We start from the raw sequence: 25,090 nt of genomic DNA, 5'->3' as shown, positions 1-25,090 counted from the left end.
TTTATGGTCTGCCAGCCCTTGTCGCGTGCTGCGGTATGTGGGGACAATACAAGCAGCACCGTAGAACACAGGAGAAGCATCTAAGTTGATGCAATCGCCCAGTAAGAAGAGCTACATTTATAGTTTTAGTTATCGATTATTGAATTATTGGTCGGTTTGGATCCTTGGACATGACCGAGGACCTTAAGATTTTGCATGAACCGAGGACTGGTACCCACGTAACACGAGAAAATGTGAAAAGTGTTAATATGTAGTAAAAACCTTAGAAAATCTCCGTGTTTCGTCATTCACCATCGAATCGATATAACGCGAGATCGTCACATTGGTCGCATTTCTCTCTGAAACGGTTACATTTATGGTCTGCCAGCCCTTGTCGCGTGCTGCGGTATGTGGGGACAATACAAGCAGCACAGTAGAACACAGGAGAAGCATCTACGTTGATGCAATCGCCCAGTAAGAAGAGCTACATTTATAGTTTTAGTTATCGATTATTGCATTATTGGTCGGTTTGGTGCCTTGGACATGACCGAGGACCTTAAGACTTTGCATGAACCGAGGACTGGCAGCCACGTAACACGAGAAAATGTGAAAAGTGTTAATATGTAGTAAAAACCTTAGAAAATCTCCGTGTTTCGTCATTCACCATCGAATCGATATAACGCGAGATCGTCACATTGGTCGCATTTCTCTCTGAAACGGTTACATTTATGGTCTGCCAGCCCTTGTCGCGTGCTGCGGTATGTGGGGACAATACAAGCAGCACAGTAGAACACAGGAGAAGCATCTAAGTTGATGCAATCGCCCAGTAAGAAGAGCTATATTTATAGTTTTAGTTATCGATTATTGAATTATTGGTCGGTTTGGTGCCTTGGACATGACCGAGGACCTTAAGATTTTGCATGAACCGAGGGCTGGCAGCCACGTAACACGAGAAAATGTGAAAAGTGTTAATATGTAGTAAAAACCTTAGAAAATCTCCGTGTTTCGTCATTCACCATCGAATCGATATAACGCGAGATCGTCACATTGGTCGCATTTCTCTCTGAAACGGTTACATTTATGGTCTGCCAGCCCTTGTCGCGTGCTGCGGTATGTGGGGACTATACAAGCAGCACAGTAGAACACAGGAGAAGCATCTAAGTTGATGCAATCGCCCAGTAAGAAGAGCTACATTTATAGTTTTAGTTATCGATTATTGAATTATTGGTCGGTTTGGATCCTTGGACATGACCGAGGACCTTAAGATTTTGCATGAACCGAGGACTGGCAGCCACGTAACACGAGAAAATGTGAAAAGTGTTAATATGTAGTAAAAACCTTAGAAAATCTCCGTGTTTCGTCATTCACCATCGAATCGATATAACGCGAGATCGTCACATTGGTCGCATTTCTCTCTGAAACGGTTACATTTATGGTCTGCCAGCCCTTGTCGCGTGCTGCGGTATGTGGGGACTATACAAGCAGCACAGTAGAACACAGGAGAAGCATCTAAGTTGATGCAATCGCCCAGTAAGAAGAGCTACATTTATAGCTTTAGTTATCGATTATTGAATTATTGGTCGGTTTGGTGCCATGGACATGACCGAGGACCTTAAGATTTTGCATGAACCGAGGACTGGCAGCCACGTAACACGAGAAAATGTGAAAAGTGTTAATATGTAGTAAAAACCTTAGAAAATCTCCGTGTTTCGTCATTCACCATCGAATGGATATAACGCGAGATCGTCACATTGGTCGCATTTCTCTCTGAAACGGTTACATTTATGGTCTGCCAGCCCTTGTCGCGTGCTGGGTTATGTGGGGACAATACAAGCAGCACAGTAGAACACAGGAGAATCATCTAAGTTGATGCAATCGCCCAGTAAGAAGAGCTACATTTATAGTTTTAGTTATCGATTATTGAATTATTGGTCGGTTTGGTGCCTTGGACATGACCTAGGACCTTAAGATTTTGCATGAACCGAGGACTGGCAGCCACGTAACACGAGAAAATGTGAAAAGTGTTAATATGTAGTAAAAACCTTAGAAAATCTCCGTGTTTCGTCATTCACCATCGAATCGATATAACGCGAGATCGTCACATTGGTCGCATTTCTCTCTGAAACGGTAACATTTATGTTCTGCCAGCTCTTGTCGCGTGCTGCGGTATGTGGGGACAATACAAGCAGCACAGTAGAACACAGGAGAAGCATCTAAGTTGATGCAATCGCCCAGTAAGAAGAGCTACATTTATAGTTTTAGTTATCGATTATTGAATTATTGGTCGGTTTGGTGCCTTGGACATGACCTAGGACCTTAAGATTTTGCATTAACCGGGGACTGGCAGCCACGTAACACGAGAAAATGTGAAAAGTGTTAATATGTAGTAAAAACCTTAGAAAATCTCCGTGTTTCGTCATTCACCATCGAATAGATATAACGCGAGATCGTCACATTGGTCGCATTTCTCTCTGAAACGGTTACATTTATGGTCTGCCAGCCCTTGTCGCGTGCTGCGGTATGTGGGGACAATACAAGCAGCACCGTAGAACACAGGAGAAGCATCTGAGTTGATGCAATCGCCCAGTAAGAAGAGCTACATTTATAGTTTTAGTTATCGATTATTGAATTATTGGTCGGTTTGGTGCCTTGGACATGACCGAGGACCTTAAGATTTTGCATGAACCGAGGACTGGCAGCCACGTAACACGAGAAAATGTGAAAAGTGTTAATATGTAGTAAAAACCTTAGAAAATCTCCGTGTTTCGTCATTCACCATCGAATCGATATAACGCGAGATCGTCACATTGGTCGCATTTCTCTCTGAAACGGTTACATTTATGTTCTGCCAGCCCTTGTCGCGTGCTGCGGTATGTGGGGACAATACAAGCAGCACAGTAGAACACAGGAGAAGCATCTAAGTTGATGCAATCGCCCAGTAAGAAGAGCTACATTTATAGTTTTAGTTATCGATTATTGAATTATTGGTCGGTTTGGTGCCTTGGACATGACCTAGGACCTTAAGATTTTGCATTAACCGGGGACTGGCAGCCACGTAACAGGAGAAAATGTGAAAAGTGTTAATATGTAGTAAAAACCTTAGAAAATCTCCGTGTTTCGTCATTCACCATCGAATAGATATAACGCGAGATCGTCACATTGGTCGCATTTCTCTCTGAAACGGTTACATTTATGGTCTGCCAGCCCTTGTCGCGTGCTGCGGTATGTGGGGACAATACAAGCAGCACCGTAGAACACAGGAGAAGCATCTAAGTTGATGCAATCGCCCAGTAAGAAGAGCTACATTTATAGTTTTAGTTATCGATTATTGAATTATTGGTCGGTTTGGTGCCTTGGACATGACCGAGGACCTTAAGATTTTGCATGAACCGAGGACTGGCAGCCACGTAACACGAGAAAATGTGAAAAGTGTTAATATGTAGTAAAAACCTTAGAAAATATCCGTGTTTCGTCATTCACCATCGAATCGATATAACGCGATATCGTCACATTGGTTGCATTTCTCTCTGAAACGGTTACATTTATGGTCTGCAAGCCCTTTTCGCGTGCTGCGGTATGTGGGGAAAATACAAGCAGCACAGTAGGACACAGGAGAAGCATCTAAGTTGATGCAATCGCCCAGTAAGAACAGCTACATTTACAGTTTTAGTTATAGATTATTGAATTATTGGTCGGTTTGGTGCCTTGGACATGACCTAGGACCTTACGATTTTGCATGAACCGAGGACTGGTACCCACGTAACACGAGAAAATGTGAAAAGTGTTAATATGTAGTAAAAACCTTAGAAAATCTCCGTGTTTCGTCATTCACCATCGAATCGATATAACGCGAGATCGTCACATTGGTCGCATTTCTCTCTGAAACGGTTACATTTATGGTCTGCCAGCACTTGTCGCGTGCTGGGATATGTGGGGACAATACAAGCAGCACAGTAGAACACAGGAGAAGCATCTAAGTTGGTGCAATCGCCCAGTAAGAAGAGCTACATTTATAGTTTTAGTTAACGATTATTGAATTATTGGTCGGTTTGGTGCCTTGGACATGACCGAGGAGCTTAAGATTTTGCATGAACCGAGGACTGGCAGCCACGTAACACGAGAAAATGTGAAAAGTGTTAATATGTAGTAAAAACCTTAGAAAATCTCCGTGTTTCGTCATTCACCATCGAATCGATATAACGCGAGATCGTCACATTGGTCGCATTTCTCTCTGAAACGGTTACATTTATGGTCTGCCAGCCCTTGTCGCGTGCTGCGGTATGTGGGGACAATACAAGCTCATAGTAGAACACAGGAGAAGCATCTAAGTTGATGCAATCGCCCAGTAAGAAGAGCTACATTTATAGTTTTAGTTATCGATTATTGAATTATTGGTCGGTTTGGTGCCTTGGACATGACCGAGGACCTTAAGATTTCGCATGAACCGAGGACTGGCAGCCACGTAACACGAGAAAATGTGAAAAGTGTTAATATGTAGTAAAAACCTTAGAAAATCTCCGTGTTTCGTCATTCACCATCGAATCGATATAACGCGAGATCGTCACATTGGTCGCATTTCTCTCTGAAACGGTTACATTTATGGTCTGCCAGCCCTTGTCGCGTGCTGCGGTATGTGGGGACAATACAAGCAGCACAGTAGAACACAGGAGAAGCATCTAAGTTGATGCAATCGCCCAGTAAGAAGAGCTACATTTATAGTTTTAGCTATCGATTATTGAATTATTGGTCGGTTTGGTGCCTTGGACATGACCGAGGACCTTAAGATTTTGCATGAACCGAGGACTGGCAGCCACGTAACACGAGAAAATGTGAAAAGTGTTAATATGTAGTAAAAACCTTAGAAAATCTCCGTGTTTCGTCATTCACCATCGAATCGATATAACGCGAGATCGTCACATTGGTCGCATTTCTCTCTGAAACGGTTACATTTATGGTCTGCCAGCCCTTGTCGCGTGCTGCGGTATGTGGGGACAATACAAGCAGCACAGTAGAACACAGGAGAAGCATCTAAGTTGATGCAATCGCCCAGTAAGAAGAGCTACATTTATAGTTTTAGTTATCGATTATTGAATTATTGGTCGGTTTGGTGCCTTGGACATGACCGAGGACCTTAAGATTTTGCATGAACCGAGGACTGGTACCCACGTAACACGAGAAAATGTGAAAAGTGTTAATATGTAGTAAAAACCTTAGAAAATCTCCGTGTTTCGTCATTCACCATCAAATCGATATAACGCGAGATCGTCACATTGGTCGCATTTCTCTCTGAAACGGTTACATTTATGGTCTGCCAGCCCTTGTCGCGTGCTGGGTTATGTGGGGACAATACAAGCAGCACAGTAGAACACAGGAGAAGCATCTAAGTTGATGCAATCGCCCAGTAAGAATAGCTACATTTATAGTTTTAGTTATCGATTATTGAATTATTGGTCGGTTTGGTGCCTTGGACATGACCGAGGACCTTAAGATTTTGCATGAACCGAGGACTGGCAGCCACGTAACACGAGAAAATGTGAAAAGTGTTAATATGTAGTAAAAACCTTAGAAAATCTCCGTGTTTCGTCATTCACCATCGAATCGATATAACGCGAGATCGTCACATTGGTCGCATTTCTCTCTGAAACGGTTACATTTATGGTCTGCCAGCCCTTGTCGCGTGCTGCGGTATGTGGGGACAATACAAGCAGCACAGTAGAACACAGGAGAAGCATCTAAGTTGATGCAATCGCCCAGTAAGAAGAGCTACATTTATAGTTTTAGTTATCGATTATTGAATTATTGGTCGGTTTGGTGCCTTGGACATGACCGAGGACCTTAAGATTTTGCATGAACCGAGGACTGGTACCCACGTAACACGAGAAAATGTGAAAAGTGTTAATATGTAGTAAAAACCTTAGAAAATCTCCGTGTTTCGTTATTCACCATCGAATCGATATAACGCGAGATCGTCACATTGGTCGCATTTCTCTCTGAAACGGTTACATTTATGGTCTGCCAGCCCTTGTCGCGTGCTGGGTTATGTGGGGACAATACAAGCAGCACAGTAGAACACAGGAGAAGCATCTAAGTTGCTGCAATCGCCCAGTAAGAATAGCTACATTTATAGTTTTAGTTATCGATTATTGAATTATTGGTCGGTTTGGTGCCTTGGACATGACCGAGGACCTTAAGATTTTGCATGAACCGAGGACTGGCAGCCACGTAACACGAGAAAATGTGAAAAGTGTTAATATGTAGTTAAAACCTTAGAAAATCTCCGTGTTTCGTCATTCACCATCGAATCGATATAACGCGAGATCGTCACATTGGTCGCATTTCTCTCTGAAACGGTTACATTTATGGTCTGCCAGCCCTTGTCGCGTGCTGCGGTATGTGGGGACAATACAAGCAGCACAGTAGAACACAGGAGAAGCATCTAAGTTGATGCAATCGCCCAGTAAGAAGAGCTACATTTATAGTTTTAGTTATCGATTATTGAATTATTGGTCGGTTTGGTGCCTTGGACATGACCTAGGACCTTAAGATTTTGCATGAACCGAGGACTGGCAGCCACGTAACACGAGAAAATGTGAAAAGTGTTAATATGTAGTAAAAACCTTAGAAAATCTCCGTGTTTCGTCATTCACCATCGAATCGATATAACGCGAGATCGTCACATTGGTCGCATTTCTCTCTGAAACGGTTACATTTATGGTCTGCCAGCCCTTGTCGCGTGCTGCGGTATGTGGGGACAATACAAGCAGCACAGTAGAACACAGGAGAAGCATCTAAGTTGATGCAATCGCCCAGTAAGAAGAGCTACATTTATAGTTTTAGCTATCGATTATTGAATTATTGGTCGGTTTGGTGCCTTGGACATGACCGAGGACCTTAAGATTTTGCATGAACCGAGGACTGGCAGCCACGTAACACGAGAAAATGTGAAAAGTGTTAATATGTAGTAAAAACCTTAGAAAATCTCCGTGTTTCGTCATTCACCATCGAATCGATATAACGCGAGATCGTCACATTGGTCGCATTTCTCTCTGAAACGGTTACATTTATGGTCTGCCAGCCCTTGTCGCGTGCTGGGTTATGTGGGGACAATACAAGCAGCACAGTAGAACACAGGAGAAGCATCTAAGTTGTATGCAATCGCCCAGTAAGAAGAGCTACATTTATAGTTTTAGTTATCGATTACTGAATTATTGGTCGGTTTGGTGCCTTGGACATGACCGAGGACCTTAAGATTTTGCCAGAACCGAGGACTGGCAGCCACGTAACACGAGAAAATGTGAAAAGTGTTAATATGTAGTAAAAACCTTAGAAAATCTCCGTGTTTCGTCATTCACCATCGAATCGATATAACGCGAGATCGTCACATTGGTCGCATTTCTCTCTGAAACGGTTACATTTATGGTCTGCCAGCCCTTGTCGCGTGCTGGGTTATGTGGGGACAATACAAGCAGCACAGTAGAACACAGGAGAAGCATCTAAGTTGATGCAATCGCCCAGTAAGAAGAGCTACATTTATAGTTTTAGTTATCGATTATTGAATTATTGGTCGGGTTGGTGCCTTGGACATGACCGAGGACCTTAAGACTTTGCATGAACCGAGGACTGGCAGCCACGTAACACGAGAAAATGTGAAAAGTGTTAATATGTAGTAAAAACCTTAGAAAATCTCCGTGTTTCGTCATTCACCATCGAATCGATATAACGCGAGATCGTCACATTGGTCGCATTTCTCTCTGAAACGGTTACATTTATGGTCTGCCAGCCCTTGTCGCGTGCTGCGGTATGTGGGGACAATACAAGCAGCACAGTAGAACACAGGAGAAGCATCTAAGTTGATGCAATCGCCCAGTAAGAAGAGCTACATTTATAGTTTTAGTTATCGATTATTGAATTATTGGTCGGTTTGGTGCCTTGGACATGACCGAGGACCTTAAGATTTTGCATGAACCGAGGACTGGTACCCACGTAACACGAGAAAATGTGAAAAGTGTTAATATGTAGTAAAAACCTTAGAAAATCTCCGTGTTTCGTCATTCACCATCGAATCGATATAACGCGAGATCGTCACATTGGTCGCATTTCTCTCTGAAACGGTTACATTTATGGTCTGCCAGCCCTTGTCGCGTGCTGCGGTATGTGGGGACAATACAAGCAGCACAGTAGAACACAGGAGAAGCATCTAAGTTGATACAATCGCCCAGTAAGAAGAGCTACATTTATAGTTTTAGTTATCGATTATTGAACTATTGGTCGGTTTGGTGCCTTGGACATGACCTAGGACCTTAAGATTTTGCATGAACCGAGGACTGGCAGCCACGTAACACGAGAAAATGTGAAAAGTGTTAATATGTAGTAAAAACCTTAGAAAATCTCCGTGTTTCGTCATTCACCATCGAATCGATATAACGCGAGATCGTCACATTGGTCGCATTTCTCTCTGAAACGGTTACATTTATGGTCTGCCAGCCCATGTCGCGTGCTGCGGTATGTGGGGACAATACAAGCAGCACAGTAGAACACAGGAGAAGCATCTAAGTTGATGCAATCGCGCAGTAAGAAGAGCTACATTTATAGTTTTAGTTATCGATTATTGAATTATTGGTCGGTTTGGTGCCTTGGACATGACCGAGGACCTTAAGATTTTGCATGAACCGAGGACTGGTACCCACGTAACACGAGAAAATGTGAAAAGTGTTAATATGTAGTAAAAACCTTAGAAAATCTCCGTGTTTCGTCATTCACCATCGAATCGATATAACGCAAGATCGTCACATTGGTCGCATTTCTCTCTGAAACGGTTACATTTATGGTCTGCCAGCCCTTGTCGCGTGCTGCGGTATGTGGGGACAATACAAGCAGCACAGTAGAACACAGGAGAAGCATCTAAGTTGATACAATCGCCCAGTAAGAAGAGCTACATTTATAGTTTTAGTTATCGATTATTGAACTATTGGTCGGTTTGGTGCCTTGGACATGACCTAGGACCTTAAGATTTTGCATGAACCGAGGAATGGCAGCCACGTAACACGAGAAAATGTGAAAAGTGTTAATATGTAGTAAAAACCTTAGAAAATCTCCGTGTTTCGTCATTCACCATCGAATCGATATAACGCGAGATCGTCACATTGGTCGCATTTCTCTCTGAAACGGTTACATTTATGGTCTGCCAGCCCATGTCGCGTGCTGCGGTATGTGGGGACAATACAAGCAGCACAGTAGAACACAGGAGAAGCATCTAAGTTGATGCAATCGCGCAGTAAGAAGAGCTACATTTATAGTTTTAGTTATCGATTATTGAATTATTGGTCGGTTTGGTGCCTTGGACATGACCGAGGACCTTAAGATTTTGCATGAACCGAGGACTGGTACCCACGTAACACGAGAAAATGTGAAAAGTGTTAATATGTAGTAAAAACCTTAGAAAATCTCCGTGTTTCGTCATTCACCATCGAATCGATATAACGCGAGATCGTCACATTGGTCGCATTTCTCTCTGAAACGGTTACATTTATGGTCTGCCAGCCCTTGTCGCGTGCTGGGTTATGTGGGGACAATACAAGCAGCACAGTAGAACACAGGAGAAGCATCTAAGTTGATGCAATCGCCCAGTAAGAAGAGCTACATTTATAGTTTTAGTTATCGATTATTGAATTATTGGTCGGTTTGGTGCCTTGGACATGACCGAGGACCTTAAGATTTTGCATGAACCGAGGACTGGCAGCCACGTAACACGAGAAAATGTGAAAAGTGTTAATATGTAGTAAAAACCTTAGAAAATCTCCGTGTTTCGTCATTCACCATCGAATCGATATAACGCGAGATCGTCACATTGGTCGCATTTCTCTCTGAAACGGTTACATTTATGGTCTGCCAGCCCTTGTCGCGTGCTGCGGTATGTGGGGACAATACAAGCAGCACAGTAGAACACAGGAGAAGCATCTAAGTTGATGCAATCGCCCAGTAAGAAGGGCTACATTTATAGTTTTAGTTATCGATTATTGAATTATTGGTCGGTTTGGTGCCTTGGACATGACCTAGGACCTTAAGATTTTGCATGAACCGAGGACTGGCAGCCACGTAACACGAGAAAATGTGAAAAGTGTTAATATGTAGTAAAAACCTTACAAAATCTCCGTGTTTCGTCATTCACCATCGAATCGATATAACGCGAGATCGTCACATTGGTCGCATTTCTCTCTGAAACGGTTACATTTATGGTCTGCCAGCCCTTGTCGCGTGCTGCGGTATGTGGGGACAATACAAGCAGCACAGTAGAACACAGGAGAAGCATCTAAGTTGATGCAATCCCCCAGTAAGAAGAGCTACATTTATAGTTTTAGCTATCGATTATTGAATTATTGGTCGGTTTGGTGCCTTGGACATGACCGAGGACCTTAAGATTTTGCATGAACCGAGGACTGGCAGCCACGTAACACGAGAAAATGTGAAAAGTGTTAATATGTAGTAAAAACCTTAGAAAATCTCCGTGTTTCGTCATTCACCATCGAATCGATATAACGCGAGATCGTCACATTGGTCGCATTTCTCTCTGAAACGGTTACATTTATGGTCTGCCAGCCCTTGTCGCGTGCTGCGGTATGTGGGGACAATACAAGCAGCACAGTAGAACACAGGAGAAGCATCTAAGTTGTATGCAATCGCCCAGTAAGAAGAGCTACATTTATAGTTTTAGTTATCGATTACTGAATTATTGGTCGGTTTGGTGCCTTGGACATGACCGAGGACCTTAAGATTTTGCCTGAACCGAGGACTGGCAGCCACGTAACACGAAAAATGTGAAAAGTGTTAATATGTAGTAAAAACCTTAGAAAATCTCCGTGTTTCGTCATTCACCATCGAATCGATATAACGCGAGATCGTCACATTGGTCGCATTTCTCTCTGAAACGGTTACATTTATGGTCTGCCAGCCCTTGTCGCGTGCTGCGGTATGTGGGGACAATACAAGCAGCACAGTAGAACACAGGAGAAGCATCTAAGTTGATGCAATCGCCCAGTAAGAAGAGCTACATTTATAGTTTTAGTTATCGATTATTGAATTATTGGTCGGTTTGGTGCCTTGGACATGACCTAGGACCTTAAGATTTTGCATGAACCGAGGACTGGCAGCCACGTAACACGAGAAAATGTGAAAAGTGTTAATATGTAGTAAAAACCTTAGAAAATCTCCGTGTTTCGTCATTCACCATCGATTCGATATAACGCGAGATCGTCACATTGGTCGCATTTCTCTCTGAAACGGTTACATTTATGGTCTGCCAGCCCTTGTCGCGTGCTGCGGTATGTGGGGACAATACAAGCAGCACAGTAGAACACAGGAGAAGCATCTTAGTTGATGCAATCGCCCAGTAAGAAGAGCTACATTTATAGTTTTAGTTATCGATTATCGAATTATTGGTCGGTTTGGTGCCTTGGACATGACCGAGGACCTTAAGATTTTACATGAACCGAAGACTGGCAGCCACGTAACACGAGAAAATTTGAAAAGTGTTAATATGTAGTAAAAACCTTAGAAAATCTCCGTGTTTCGTCATTCACCATCGAATCGATATAACGCGAGATCGTCACATTGGTCGCATTTCTCTCTGAAACGGTTACATTTATGGTCTGCCAGCCCTTGTCGCGTGCTGCGGTATGTGGGGCAATACAAGCAGCACAGTAGAACACAGGAGAAGCATCTAAGTTGATGCAATCGCCCAGTAAGAAGAGCTACATTTATAGTTTTAGCTATCGATTATTGAATTATTTGTCGGTTTGGTGCCTTGGACATGACCGAGGACCTTAAGATTTTGCATGAACCGAGCACTGGCAGCCACGTAACACGAGAAAATGTGAAAAGTGTTAATATGTAGTAAAAACCTTAGAAAATCTCCGTGTTTCGTCATTCACCATCGAATCGATATATTGCGAGATCGTCACATTGGTCGCATTTCTCTCTGAAACGGTTACATTTATGGTCTGCCAGCCCTTGTCGCGTGCTGCGGTATGTGGGGACAATACAAGCAGCACAGTAGAACACAGGAGAAGCATCTAAGTTGATGCAATCGCCCAGTAAGAAGAGCTACATTTATAGTTTTAGTTATCGATTATTGAATTATTGGTCGGTTTGGTGCCTTGGACATGACCGAGGACCTTAAGATTTTGCATGAACCGAGGACTGGCAGCCACGTAACACGAGAAAATGTGAAAAGTGTTAATATGTAGTAAAAACCTTAGAAAATCTCCGTGTTTCGTCATTCACCATCGAATCGATATAACGCGAGATCGTCACATTGGTCGCATTTCTCTCAGAAACGGTTACATTTATGGTCTGCCAGCCCTTGTCCCGTGCTGCGGTATGTGGGGACAATACAAGCAGCACAGTAGAACACAGGAGAAGCATCTAAGTTGATGCAATCGGCCAGTAAGAAGAGCTACATTTATAGTTTTAGTTATCGATTATTGAATTATTGGTCGGTTTGGTGCCTTGGACATGACCGAGGACCTTAAGATTTCGCATGAACCGAGGACTGGCAGCCACGTAACACGAGAAAATGTGAAAAGTGTTAATATGTAGTAAAAACCTTAGAAAATCTCCGTGTTTCGTCATTCACCATCGAATCGATATAACGCGAGATCGTCACATTGGTCGCATTTCTCTCTGAAACGGTTACATTTATGGTCTGCCAGCCCTTGTCGCGTGCTGCGGTATGTGGGGACAATACAAGCAGCACAGTAGAACACAGGAGAAGCATCTAAGTTGATGCAATCGCCCAGTAAGAAGAGCTACATTTATAGTTTTAGCTATCGATTATTGAATTATTGGTCGGTTTGGTGCCTTGGACATGACCGAGGACCTTAAGATTTTGCATGAACCGAGGACTGGCAGCAACGTAACACGAGAAAACATGAAAAGTGTTAATATGTAGTAAAAACCTTAGAAAATCTCCGTGTTTCGTCATTCACCATCGAATCGATATAACGCGAGATCGTCACATTGGTCGCATTTCTCTCTGAAACGGTTACATTTATGGTCTGCCAGCCCTTGTCGCGTGCTGCGGTATGTGGGGACAATACAAGCAGCACAGTAGAACACAGGAGAAGCTTCTAAGTTGATGCAATCGCCCAGTAAGAAGAGCTACATTTATAGTTTTAGTTATCGATTATTGAATTATTGGTCGGTTTGGTGCCTTGGACATGACCGAGGACCTTAAGATTTTGCATGAACCGAGGACTGGCAGCCACGTAACACGAGAAAATGTGAAAAGTGTTAATATGTAGTAAAAACCTTAGAAAATCTCCGTGTTTCGTCATTCACCATCGAATCGATATAACGCGAGATCGTCACATTGGTCGCATTTCTCTCTGAAACGGTTACATTTATGGTCTGCCAGGCCTTGTCGCGTGCTGGGTTATGTGGGGACAATACAAGCAGCACAGTAGAACACAGGAGAAGCATCTAAGTTGATGCAATCGCCCAGTAAGAAGAGCTACATTTATAGTTTTAGTTATCGATTATTGAATTATTGGTCGGTTTGGTGCCTTGGACATGACCGAGGACCTTAAGATTTTGCATGAACCGAGGACTGGCAGCCACGTAACACGAGAAAATGTGAAAAGTCTTAATATGTAGTAAAAACCTTAGAAAATCTCCGTGTTTCGTTATCCACCATCGAATCGATATAACGCGAGATCGTCACATTGGTCGCATTTCTCTCTGAAACGGTTACATTTATGGTCTGCCAGCCCTTGTCGCGTGCTGCGGTATGTGGGGACAATACAAGCAGCACAGTAGAACACAGGAGAAGCATCTAAGTTGATGCAATCGCCCAGTAAGAAGAGCTACATTTATAGTTTTAGTTATCGATTATTGAATTATTGGTCGGTTTGGTGCCTTGGACATGACCGAGGACCTTAAGATTTTGCATGAACCGAGGACTGGCAGCCACGTAACACGAGAAAATGTGAAAAGTGTTAATATGTAGTAAAAACCTTAGAAAATCTCCGTGTTTCGTCATTCACCATCGAATCGATAAACGCGAGATCGTCACATTGGTCGCATTTCTCTCTGAAACGGTTACATTTATGGTCTGCCAGCCCTTGTCGCGTGCTGCGGTATGTGGGGACAATACAAGCAGCACAGTAGAACACAGGAGAAGCATCTAAGTTGATGCAATCGCCCAGTAAGAAGAGCTACATTTATAGTTTTAGTTATCGATTATTGAATTATTGGTCGGTTTGGTGCCTTGGACATGACTGAGGACCTTAAGATTTTGCATGAACCGAGGACTGGCAGCCACGTAACACGAGAAAATGTGAAAAGTGTTAATATGTAGTAAAAACCTTAGAAAATCTCCGTGTTTCGTCATTCACCATCGAATCGATATAACGCGAGATCGTCACATTGGTCGCATTTCTCTCTGAAACGGTTACATTTATGGTCTGCCAGCCCTTGTCGCGTGCTGCGGTATGTGGGGACAATACAAGCAGCACAGTAGAACACAGGAGAAGCATCTAAGTTGATGCAATCGCCCAGTAAGAAGAGCTACATTTATAGTTTTAGTTATCGATTATTGAATTATTGGTCGGTTTGGTGCCTTGGACATGACCGAGGACCTTATGATTTTGCATGAACCGAGGACTGGCAGCCACGTAACACGAGAAAATGTGAAAAGTGTTAATATGTAGTAAAAACCTTAGAAAATCTCCGTGTTTCGTCATTCACCATCGAATCGATATAACGCGAGATCGTCACATTGGTCGCATTTCTCTCTGAAACGGTTACATTTATGGTCTGCCAGCCCTTGTCGCGTGCTGCGGTATGTGGGGACAATACAAGCTCACAGTAGAACACAGGAGAAGCATCTTAGTTGATGCAATCGCCCAGTAAGAAGAGCTACATTTATAGTTTTAGTTATCGATTATTGAATTATTGGTCGGTTTGGTGCCTTGGACATGACCGAGGACCTTAAGATTTTGCATGAACCGAGGACTGGCAGCCACGTAACACGAGAAAATGTGAAAAGTGTTAATATGTAGTAAAAACCTTAGAAAATCTCCGTGTTTCGTCATTCACCATCGAATCGATATAACGCGAGATCGTCACATTGGTCGCATTTCTCTCTGAAACGGTTACATTTATGGTCTGCCAGCCCTTGTCGCGTGCTGCGGTATGTGGTGACAATACAAGCAGCACAGTAGAACACAGGAGAAGCATCTAAGTTGATGCAATCGCCCAGTAAGAAGAGCTACATTTATAGTTTTAGCTATCGATTATTGAATTATTGGTCGGTTTGGTGCCTTGGACATGACCGAGGACCTTAAGATTTTGCATGAACCGAGGACTGGCAGCCACGTAACACGACAAAATGTGAAAAGTCTTAATATGTAGTAAAAACCTTAGAAAATCTCCGTGTTTCGTCATTCACCATCGAATCGATATAACGCGAGATCGTCACATTGGTCGCATTTCTCTCTGAAACGGTTACATTTATGGTCTGCCAGCCCTTGTCGCGTGCTGCGGTATGTGGGGACAATACAAGCAGCACAGTAGAACACAGGAGAAGCATCTAAGTTGATGCAATCGCCCAGTAAGAAGAGCTATATTTATTGTTTTAGTTATCGATTACTGAATTATTGGTCGGTTTGGTGCCTTGGACATGACCGAGGACCTTAAGATTTTGCATGAACCGAGGAGTGGCAGCCACGTAACACGAGAAAATGTGAAAAGTGTTAATATGTAGTAAAAACCTTAGAAAATCTCCGTGTTTCCTCATTCACCATCGAATCGATATAACGCGAGATCGTCACATTGGTCGCATTTCTCTCTGAAACGGTTACATTTATGGTCTGCCAGCCCTTGTCGCGTGCTGCGGTATGTGGGGACAATACAAGCAGCACAGTAGAACACAGGAGAAGCATCTAAGTTGATGCAATCGCCCAGTAAGAAGAGCTACATTTATAGTTTTAGTTATCGATTATTGAATTATTGGTCGGTTTGGTGCCTTGGACATGACCGAGGACCTTAAGATTTTGCATGAACCGAGGACTGGCAGCCACGTAACACGAGAAAATGTGAAAAGTGTTAATATGTAGTAAAAAGCTTAGAAAATCTCCGTGTTTCGTCATTCACCATCGAATCGATATAACGCGAGATCGTCACATTGGACGCATTTCTCTCTGAAACGGTTACATTTATGGTCTGCCAGCCCTTGTCGCGTGCTGCGGTATGTGGGGACAATACAAGCAGCACAGTAGAACACAGGAGAAGCATCTAAGTTGATGCAATCGCCCAGTAAGAAGAGCTACATTTATAGTTTTAGCTATCGATTATTGATTTATTGGTCGATTTGGTGCCTTGGACATGGCCGAGGACCTTAAGATTTTACATGAACCGAGGACTGGCAGCCACGTAACACGAGAAAATGTGAAAAGTGTTAATATGTAGTAAAAACCTTAGAAAATCTCCGTGTTTCGTCATTCACCATCGAATCGATATAACGCGAGATCGTCACATTGGTCGCATTTCTCTCTGAAACGGTTACATTTATGGTCTGCCAGCCCTTGTCGCGTGCTGCGGTATGTGGGGACAATACAAGCAGCACAGTAGAACACAGGAGAAGCATCTAAGTTGATGCAATCGCCCAGTAAGAAGAGCTACATTTATAGTTTTAGTTATCGATTACTGAATTATTGGTCGGTTTGGTGCCTTGGACATGACCGAGGAACTTAAGATTTTGCATGAACCGAGGACTGGCTGCCACGTAACACGAGAAAATGTGAAAAGTGTTAATATGTAGTAAAAACCTTAGAAAATCTCCGTGTTTCGTCATTCACCATCGAATCGATATAACGCGAGATCGTCACATTGGTCGCATTTCTCGCTGAAACGGTTACATTTATGGTCTGCCAGCCCTTGTCGCGTGCTGCGGTATGTGAGGACAATACAAGCAGCACAGTAGAACACAGGAGAAGCATCTAAGTTGATGCAATCGCCCAGTAAGAAGAGCTACATTTATAGTTTTAGCTATCGATTATTGAATTATTGGTCGGTTTGGTGCCTTGGACATGGCCGAGGACCTTAAGATTTTACATGAACCGAGGACTGGCAGCCACGTAACACGAGAAAATGTGAAAAGTGTTAATATGTAGTAAAAACCTTAGAAAATCTCCGTGTTTCGTTATTCACCATCGAATCGATATAACGCGAGATCGTCACATAGGTCGCATTTCTCTCTGAAACGGTTACATTTATGGTCTGCCAGCCCTTGTCGCGTGCTGCGGTATGTGGGGACAATACAAGCAGCACAGTAGAACACAGGAGAAGCATCTAAGTTGATGCAATCGCCCAGTAAGAAGAGCTACATTTATAGTTTTAGTTATCGATTACTGAATTATTGGTCGGTTTGGTGCCTTGGACATGACCGAGGACCTTAAGATTTTGCATGAACCGAGGACTGGCAGCCACGTAACACGAGAAAATGTGAAAAGTCTTAATATGTAGTAAAAACCTTAGAAAATCTCCGTGTTTCGTCATTCACCATCGAATCGATATAACGCGAGATCGTCACATTGGTCGCATTTCTCTCTGAAACGGTTACATTTATGGTCTGCCAGCCCTTGTCGCGTGCTGCGGTATGTGGGGACAATACAAGCAGCACAGTAGAACACAGGAGAAGCATCTAAGTTGATGCAATCGCCCAGTAAGAAGAGCTACATTTATAGTTTTAGTTATCGATTATTGAATTATTGGTCGGTTTTGTGCCTTGGACATGACCGAGGACCTTAAGATTTTGCATGAACCGAGGACTGGCAGCCACGTAACACGAGAAAATGTGAAAAGTGTTAATATGTAGTAAAAACCTTAGAAAATCTCCGTGTTTCGTCATTCACCATCGAATCGATATAACGCGAGATCGTCACATTGGTCGCATTTCTCTCTGAAACGGTTACATTTATGGTCTGCCAGCCCTTGTCGCGTGCTGCGGTATGTGGGGATAATACAAGCAGCACAGTAGAACACAGGAGAAGCATCTAAGTTGATGCAATCGCCCAGTAAGAAGAGCTACATTTATAGTTTTAGCTATCGATTACTGAATTATTGGTCGGTTTGGTGCCTTGGACATGACCGAGGACCTTAAGATTTTGCATGAACCGAGGACTGGCAGCCACGTAACACGAGAAAATGTGAAAAGTGTTAATATGTAGTAAAAACCTTAGAAAATCTCCGTGTTTCGTCATTCACCATCGAATCGATATAACGCGAGATCGTCACATTGGTCGCATTTCTCTCTGAAACGGTTACATTTATGGTCTGCCAGCCCTTGTCGCGTGCTGCGGTATGTGGGGACAATACAAGCAGCACAGTAGAACACAGGAGAAGCATCTAAGTTGATGCAATCGCCCAGTAAGAAGAGCTACATTTATAGTTTTAGTTATCGATTATTGAATTATTGGTCGGTTTGTTTCCTTGGACATGTCCGAGGACCTTAAGATTTTGCATGAACCGAGGACTGGCAGCCACGTAACACGAGAAAATGTGAAAAGTGTTAATATGTAGTAAAAACCTTAGAAAATCTCCGTGTTTCGTCATTCACCGTCGAATCGATATAACGTGAGATCGTCACATTGGTCGCATTTCTCTCTGAAGCCGTTACATTTATGGTCTGCCAGCCCTTGTCGCGTGCTGCGGTATGTGGGGACAATACAAGCGGCACAGTAGAACACAGGAGAAGCATCTAAGTTGATGCAATCGCCCAGTAAGAAGAGCTACATTTATAGTTTTAGTTATCGATTACTGAATTATTGTTCGGTTTGGTGCCTTGGACATGACCGAGGACCTTAAGATTTTGCATGAACCTAGGACTCGCAGCCACGTAACACGAGAAAATGTGAAAAGTGTTAATATGTAGTAAAAACCTTAGAAAATCTCCGTGTTTCGTCATTCACCATCGAATCGATATAACGCGAGATCGTCACATTGGTCGTATTTCTCTCTGAAACGGTTACATTTATGGTCTGCCAGCCCTTGTCGCGTGCTGCGGTATGTGGGGACAATAAAAGCAGCACAGTAGAACACAGGAGAAGCATCTAAGTTGATGCAATCGCCCAGTAAGAAGAGCTACATTTATAGTTTTAGTTATCGATTATTGAATAATTGGTCGGTTTGGTGCCTTGGACATGACCGAGGACCTTAAGATTTTGCATGAACCGAGGACTGGCTGCCACGTAACACGAGAAAATGTGAAAAGTGTTAATATGTAGTAAAAACCTTAGAAAATCTCCGTGTTTCGTCATTCACCATCGAATCGATATAACGCGAGATCGTCACATTGGTCGCATTTCCCTCTGAAACGGTTACATTTATGGTCTGCCAGCCCTTGTCGCGTGCTGCGGTATGTGGGGACAATACAAGCAGCACAGTAGAACACAGGAGAAGCATCTAAGTTGATGCAATCGCCCAGTAAGAAGAGCTACAATTATAGTTTTAGTTATCGATTATTGAATTATTGGTCGGTTTGGTGCCTTGGACATGACCGAGGACCTTAAGATTTTGCCCGAACCGAGGACTGGCAGCCACGTAACACGAGAAAATGTGAAAAGTGTTAATATGTAGTAAAAACCTTAGAAAATCTCCGTGTTTCGTCATTCACCATCGAATCGATATAACGCGAGATCGTCACATTGGTCGCATTTCTCTCTGAAACGGTTACATTTATGGTCTGCCAGCCCTTGTTGCGTGCTGCGGTATGTGGGGACAATACAAGCAGCACAGTAGAACACAGGAGAAGCATCTAAGTTGATGCAATCGCCCAGTAAGAAGAGCTACATTTATAGTTTTAGTTATCGATTATTGAATTATTGGTCGGTTTGGTGCCTTGGACATGACCGAGGACCTTAAGATTTTGCATGAACCGAGGACTGGCAGCCACGTAACACGAGAAAATGTGAAAAGTGTTAATATGTAGTAAAAACCTTAGAAAATCTCCGTGTTTCGTCATTCACCATCGAATCGATATAACGCGAGATCGTCACATTGGTCGCGTTTCTCTCTGAAACGGTTACATTTATGGTCTGCCAGCCCTTGTCGCGTACTGCGGTATGTGGGGACAATACAAGCAGCACAGTAGAACACAGGAGAAGCATCTAAGTTGATGCAATCGCCCAGTAAGAAGAGCTACATTTATAGTTTTAGTTATCGATTATTGAATTATTGGTCGGTTTGGTGCCTTGGACATGACCGAGGACCTTAAGATTTTGCATGAACCGAGGACTGGCAGCCACGTAACACGAGAAAATGTGAAAAGTGTTAATATGTAGTAAAAACCTTAGAAAATCTCCGTGTTTCGTCATTCACCATCGAATCGATATAACGCGAGATCGTCACATTGGTCGCATTTCTCTCTGAAACGGTTACATTTATGGTCTGCCAGCCCTTGTCGCGTGCTGCGGTATGTGGGGACAATACAAGCAGCACAGTAGAACACAGGAGAAGCATCTAAGTTGATGCAATCGCCCAGTAACAAGAGCTACATTTATAGTTTTAGTTATCGATTATTGAATTATTGGTCGGTTTGGTGCCTTGGACATGACCAAGGACCTTAAGATTTTGCATGAACCGAGGACGGGCAGCCACGTAACACGAGAAAATGTGAAAAGTGTTAATATGTAGTAAAAACCTTAGAAAATCTCCGTGTTTCGTCATTCACCATCGAATCGATATAACGCGAGATCGTCACATTGGTCGCATTTCTCTCTGAAACGGTTACATTTATGGTCTGCCAGCCCTTGTCGCGTGCTGCGGTATGTGGGGACAATACAAGCAGCACAGTAGAACACAGGAGAAGCATCTAAGTTGATGCAATCGCCCAGTAAGAAGAGCTACATTTATAGTTTTAGTTATCGATTATTGAATTATTGGTCGGTTTGGTGCCTTGGACATGACCGAGGACCTTAAGATTTTGCATGAACCGAGGACTGGCAGCCACGTAACACGAGAAAATGTGAAAAGTGTTAATATGTAGTAAAAACCTTAGAAAATCTCCGTGTTCCGTCATTCACCATCGAATCGATATAACGTGAGATCGTCACATTTGTCGCATTTCTCTCTGAAACGGTTACATTTATGGTCTGCCAGCCCTTGTCGCGTGCTGCGGTATGTGGGGACAATACAAGCAGCACAGTAGAACACAGGAGAAGCATCTAAGTTGATGCAATCGCCCAGTAAGAAGAGCTACATTTATAGTTTTAGTTATCGATTATTGAATTATTGGTCGGTTTGGTGCCTTGGACATGACCGAGGACCTTAAGATTTTCATGAACCGAGGACTGGCAGCCACGTAACACGAGAAAATGTGAAAAGTGTTAATATGTAGTAAAAACCTTAGAAAATCTCCGTGTTTCGTCATTCACCATCGAATCGATATAACGCGAGATCGTCACATTCGTCGCGTTTCTCTCTGAAACGGTTACATTTATGGTCTGCCAGCCCTTGTCGCGTGCTGCGGTATGTGGGGACAATACAAGCAGCACAGTAGAACACAGGAGAAGCATCTAAGTTGATGCAATCGCCCAGTAAGAAGAGCTACATTTATAGTTTTAGTTATCGATTATTGAATTATTGGTCGGTTTGGTGCCTTGGACATGACCGAGGACCTTAAGATTTTGCATGAACCGAGGACTGGCAGCCACGTAACACGAGAAAATGTGAAAAGTGTTAATATGTAGTAAAAACCTTAGAAAATCTCCGTGTTTCGTCATTCACCATCGAATCGATATAACGCGAGATCGTCACATTGGTCGCATTTCTCTCTGAAACGGTTACATTTATGGTCTGCCAGCCCTTGTCGCGTGCTGCGGTATGTGGGGACAATACAAGCAGCACAGTAGAACACAGGAGAAGCATCTAAGTTGATGCAATCGCCCAGTAAGAAGAGCTACATTTATAGTTTTAGTTATCGATTATTGAATTATTGGTCGGTTTGGTGCCTTGGACATGACCAAGGACCTTAAGATTTTGCATGAACCGAGGACTGGCAGCCACGTAACACGAGAAAATGTGAAAAGTATTAATATGTAGTAAAAACCTTAGAAAATCTCCGTGTTTCGTCATTCACCATCGAATCGATATAACGCGAGATCGTCACATTGGTCGCATTTCTCTCTGAAACGGTTACATTTATGGTCTGCCAGCCCTTGTCGCGTGCTGCGGTATGTGGGGACAATACAAGCAGCACAGTAGAACACAGGAGAAGCATCTAAGTTGATGCAATCGCCCAGTAAGAATAGCTACATTTATAGTTTTAGTTATCGATTATTGAATTATTGGTCGGTTTGGTGCCTTGGACATGACCGAGGACCTTAAGATTTTGCATGAACCGAGGACTGGCAGCCACGTAACACGAGAAAATGTGAAAAGTGTTAATATGTAGTAAAAACCTTAGAAAATCTCCGTGTTTCGTCATTCACCATCGAATCGATATAACGCGAGATCGTCACATTGGTCGCATTTCTCTCTGAAACGGTTACATTTAGGGTCTGCCAGCCCTTGTCGCGTGCTGCGGTATGTGGGGACAATACAAGCAGCACAGTAGAACACAGGAGAAGCATCTAAGTTGATGCAATCGCCCAGTAAGAAGAGCTACATTTATAGTTTTAGTTATCGATTATTGAATTATTGGTCGGTTTGGTGCCTTGGACATGACCGAGGACCTTAAGATTTTGCATGAACCGAGGACTGGCAGCCACGTAACACGAGAAAATGTGAAAAGTGTTAATATGTAGTAAAAACCTTAGAAAATCTCCGTGTTCCGTCATTCACCATCGAATCGATATAACGTGAGATCGTCACATTTGTCGCATTTCTCTCTGAAACGGTTACATTTATGGTCTGCCAGCCCTTGTCGCGTGCTGCGGTATGTGGGGACAATACAAGCAGCACAGTAGAACACAGGAGAAGCATCTAAGTTGATGCAATCGCCCAGTAAGAAGAGCTACATTTATAGTTTTAGTTATCGATTATTGAATTATTGGTCGGTTTGGTGCCTTGGACATGACCGAGGACCTTAAGATTTTGCATGAACCGAGGACTGGCTGCCACGTAACACGAGAAAATGTGAAAAGTGTTAATATGTAGTAAAAACCTTAGAAAATCTCCGTGTTTCGTCATTCAACATCGAATCGATATAACACGAGATCGTCACATTGGTCGCATTTCTCTCTGACACCGTTACATTTATGATCTGCCAGCCCTTGTCGCGTGCTGCGGTATGTGGGGACAATACAAGCAGCACAGTAGAACACAGGAGAAGCATCTAAGTTGATGCAATCGCCCAGTAGGAAGAGCTACATTTATAGTTTTAGTTATCGATTTCTGAATTATTGGTCGGTTTGGTGCCTTGGACATGACCGAGGACCTTAAGGTTTTGCATGAACCGAGGACTGGCAGCCACGTAACACGAGAAAATGTGAAAAGTGTTAATATGTAGTAAAAACCTTAGAAAATCTCCGTGTTTCGTCATTCACCATCGAATCGATATAACGTGAGATCGTCACATTGGTCGCATTTCTCTCTGAAACGGTTACATTTATGGTCTGCCAGCCCTTGTCGCGTGCTGCGGTATGTGGGGACAATACAAGCAGCACAGTAGAACACAGGAGAAGCATCTAAGTTGATGCAATCGCCCAGTAAGAAGAGCTACATTTATAGTTTTAGCTATCGATTACTGAATTATTGGTCGGTTTGGTGCCTTGGACATGACCGAGGACCTTAAGATTTTGCATGAGCCGAGGACTGGCAGCCACGTAACACGAGAAAATGTGAAAAGTGTTAATATGTAGTAAAAACCTTAGAAAATCTCCGTGTTTCGTCATTCACCATCGAATCGATATAACGCGAGATCGTCACATTGGTCGCGTTTCTCTCTGAAACGGTTACATTTATGGTCTGCCAGCCCTTGTCGCGTGCTGCGGTATGTGGGGACAATACAAGGAGCACAGTAGAACACAGGAGAAGCATCTAAGTTGATGCAATCGCCCAGTAAGAAGAGCTACATTTATAGTTTTAGTTATCGATTATTGAATTATTGGTCGGTTTGGTGCCTTGGACATGACCGAGGACCTTAAGATTTTGCATGAACCGAGGACTGGCAGCCACGTAACACGAGAAAATGTGAAAAGTGTTAATATGTAGTAAAAACCTTAGAAAATCTCCGTGTTTCGTCATTCACCATCGAATCGATATAACGTGAGATCGTCACATTGGTCGCATTTCTCTCTGAAACGGTTACATTTATGGTCTGCCAGCCCTTGTCGCGTGCTGCGGTATGTGGGGACAATACAAGCAGCACAGTAGAACACAGGAGAAGCATCTAAGTTGATGCAATCGCCCAGTAAGAAGAGCTACATTTATAGTTTTAGCTATCGATTACTGAATTATTGGTCGGTTTGGTGCCTTGGACATGACCGAGGACCTTAAGATTTTGCATGAACCGAGGACTGGCAGCCACGTAACACGAGAAAATGTGAAAAGTGTTAATATGTAGTAAAAACCTTAGAAAATCTCCGTGTTTCGTCATTCACCATCGAATCGATATAACGTGAGATCGTCACATTGGTCGCATTTCTCTCTGAAACGGTTACATTTATGGTCTGCCAGCCCTTGTCTCGTGCTGCGGTATGTGGGGACAATACAAGCCGCACAGTAGATCACAGGAGAAGCATCTAAGTTGATGCAATCGCCCAGTAAGAAGAGCTACATTTATAGTTTTAGTTATCGATTATTGAATAATTGGTCGGTTTGGTGCCTTGGACATGACCGAGGACCTTAAGATTTTGCATGAACCGAGGACTGGCTGCCACGTAACACGAGAAAATGTGAAAAGTGTTAATATGTAGTAAAAACCTTAGAAAATCTCCGTGTTTCGTCATTCACCATCGAATCGATATAACGCGAGATCGTCACATTGGTCGCATTTCCCTCTGAAACGGTTACATTTATGGTCTGCCAGCCCTTGTCGCGTGCTGCGGTATGTGGGGACAATACAAGCAGCACAGTAGAACACAGGAGAAGCATCTAAGTTGATGCAATCGCCCAG

Source organism: Schistocerca nitens, chromosome 12, assembly GCF_023898315.1.
Source record: "Schistocerca nitens isolate TAMUIC-IGC-003100 chromosome 12, iqSchNite1.1, whole genome shotgun sequence".
In the NCBI taxonomy this organism is placed as follows: Eukaryota; Metazoa; Arthropoda; class Insecta; order Orthoptera; family Acrididae; genus Schistocerca; species Schistocerca nitens.
This window is presented reverse-complemented; position numbering follows the sequence as displayed.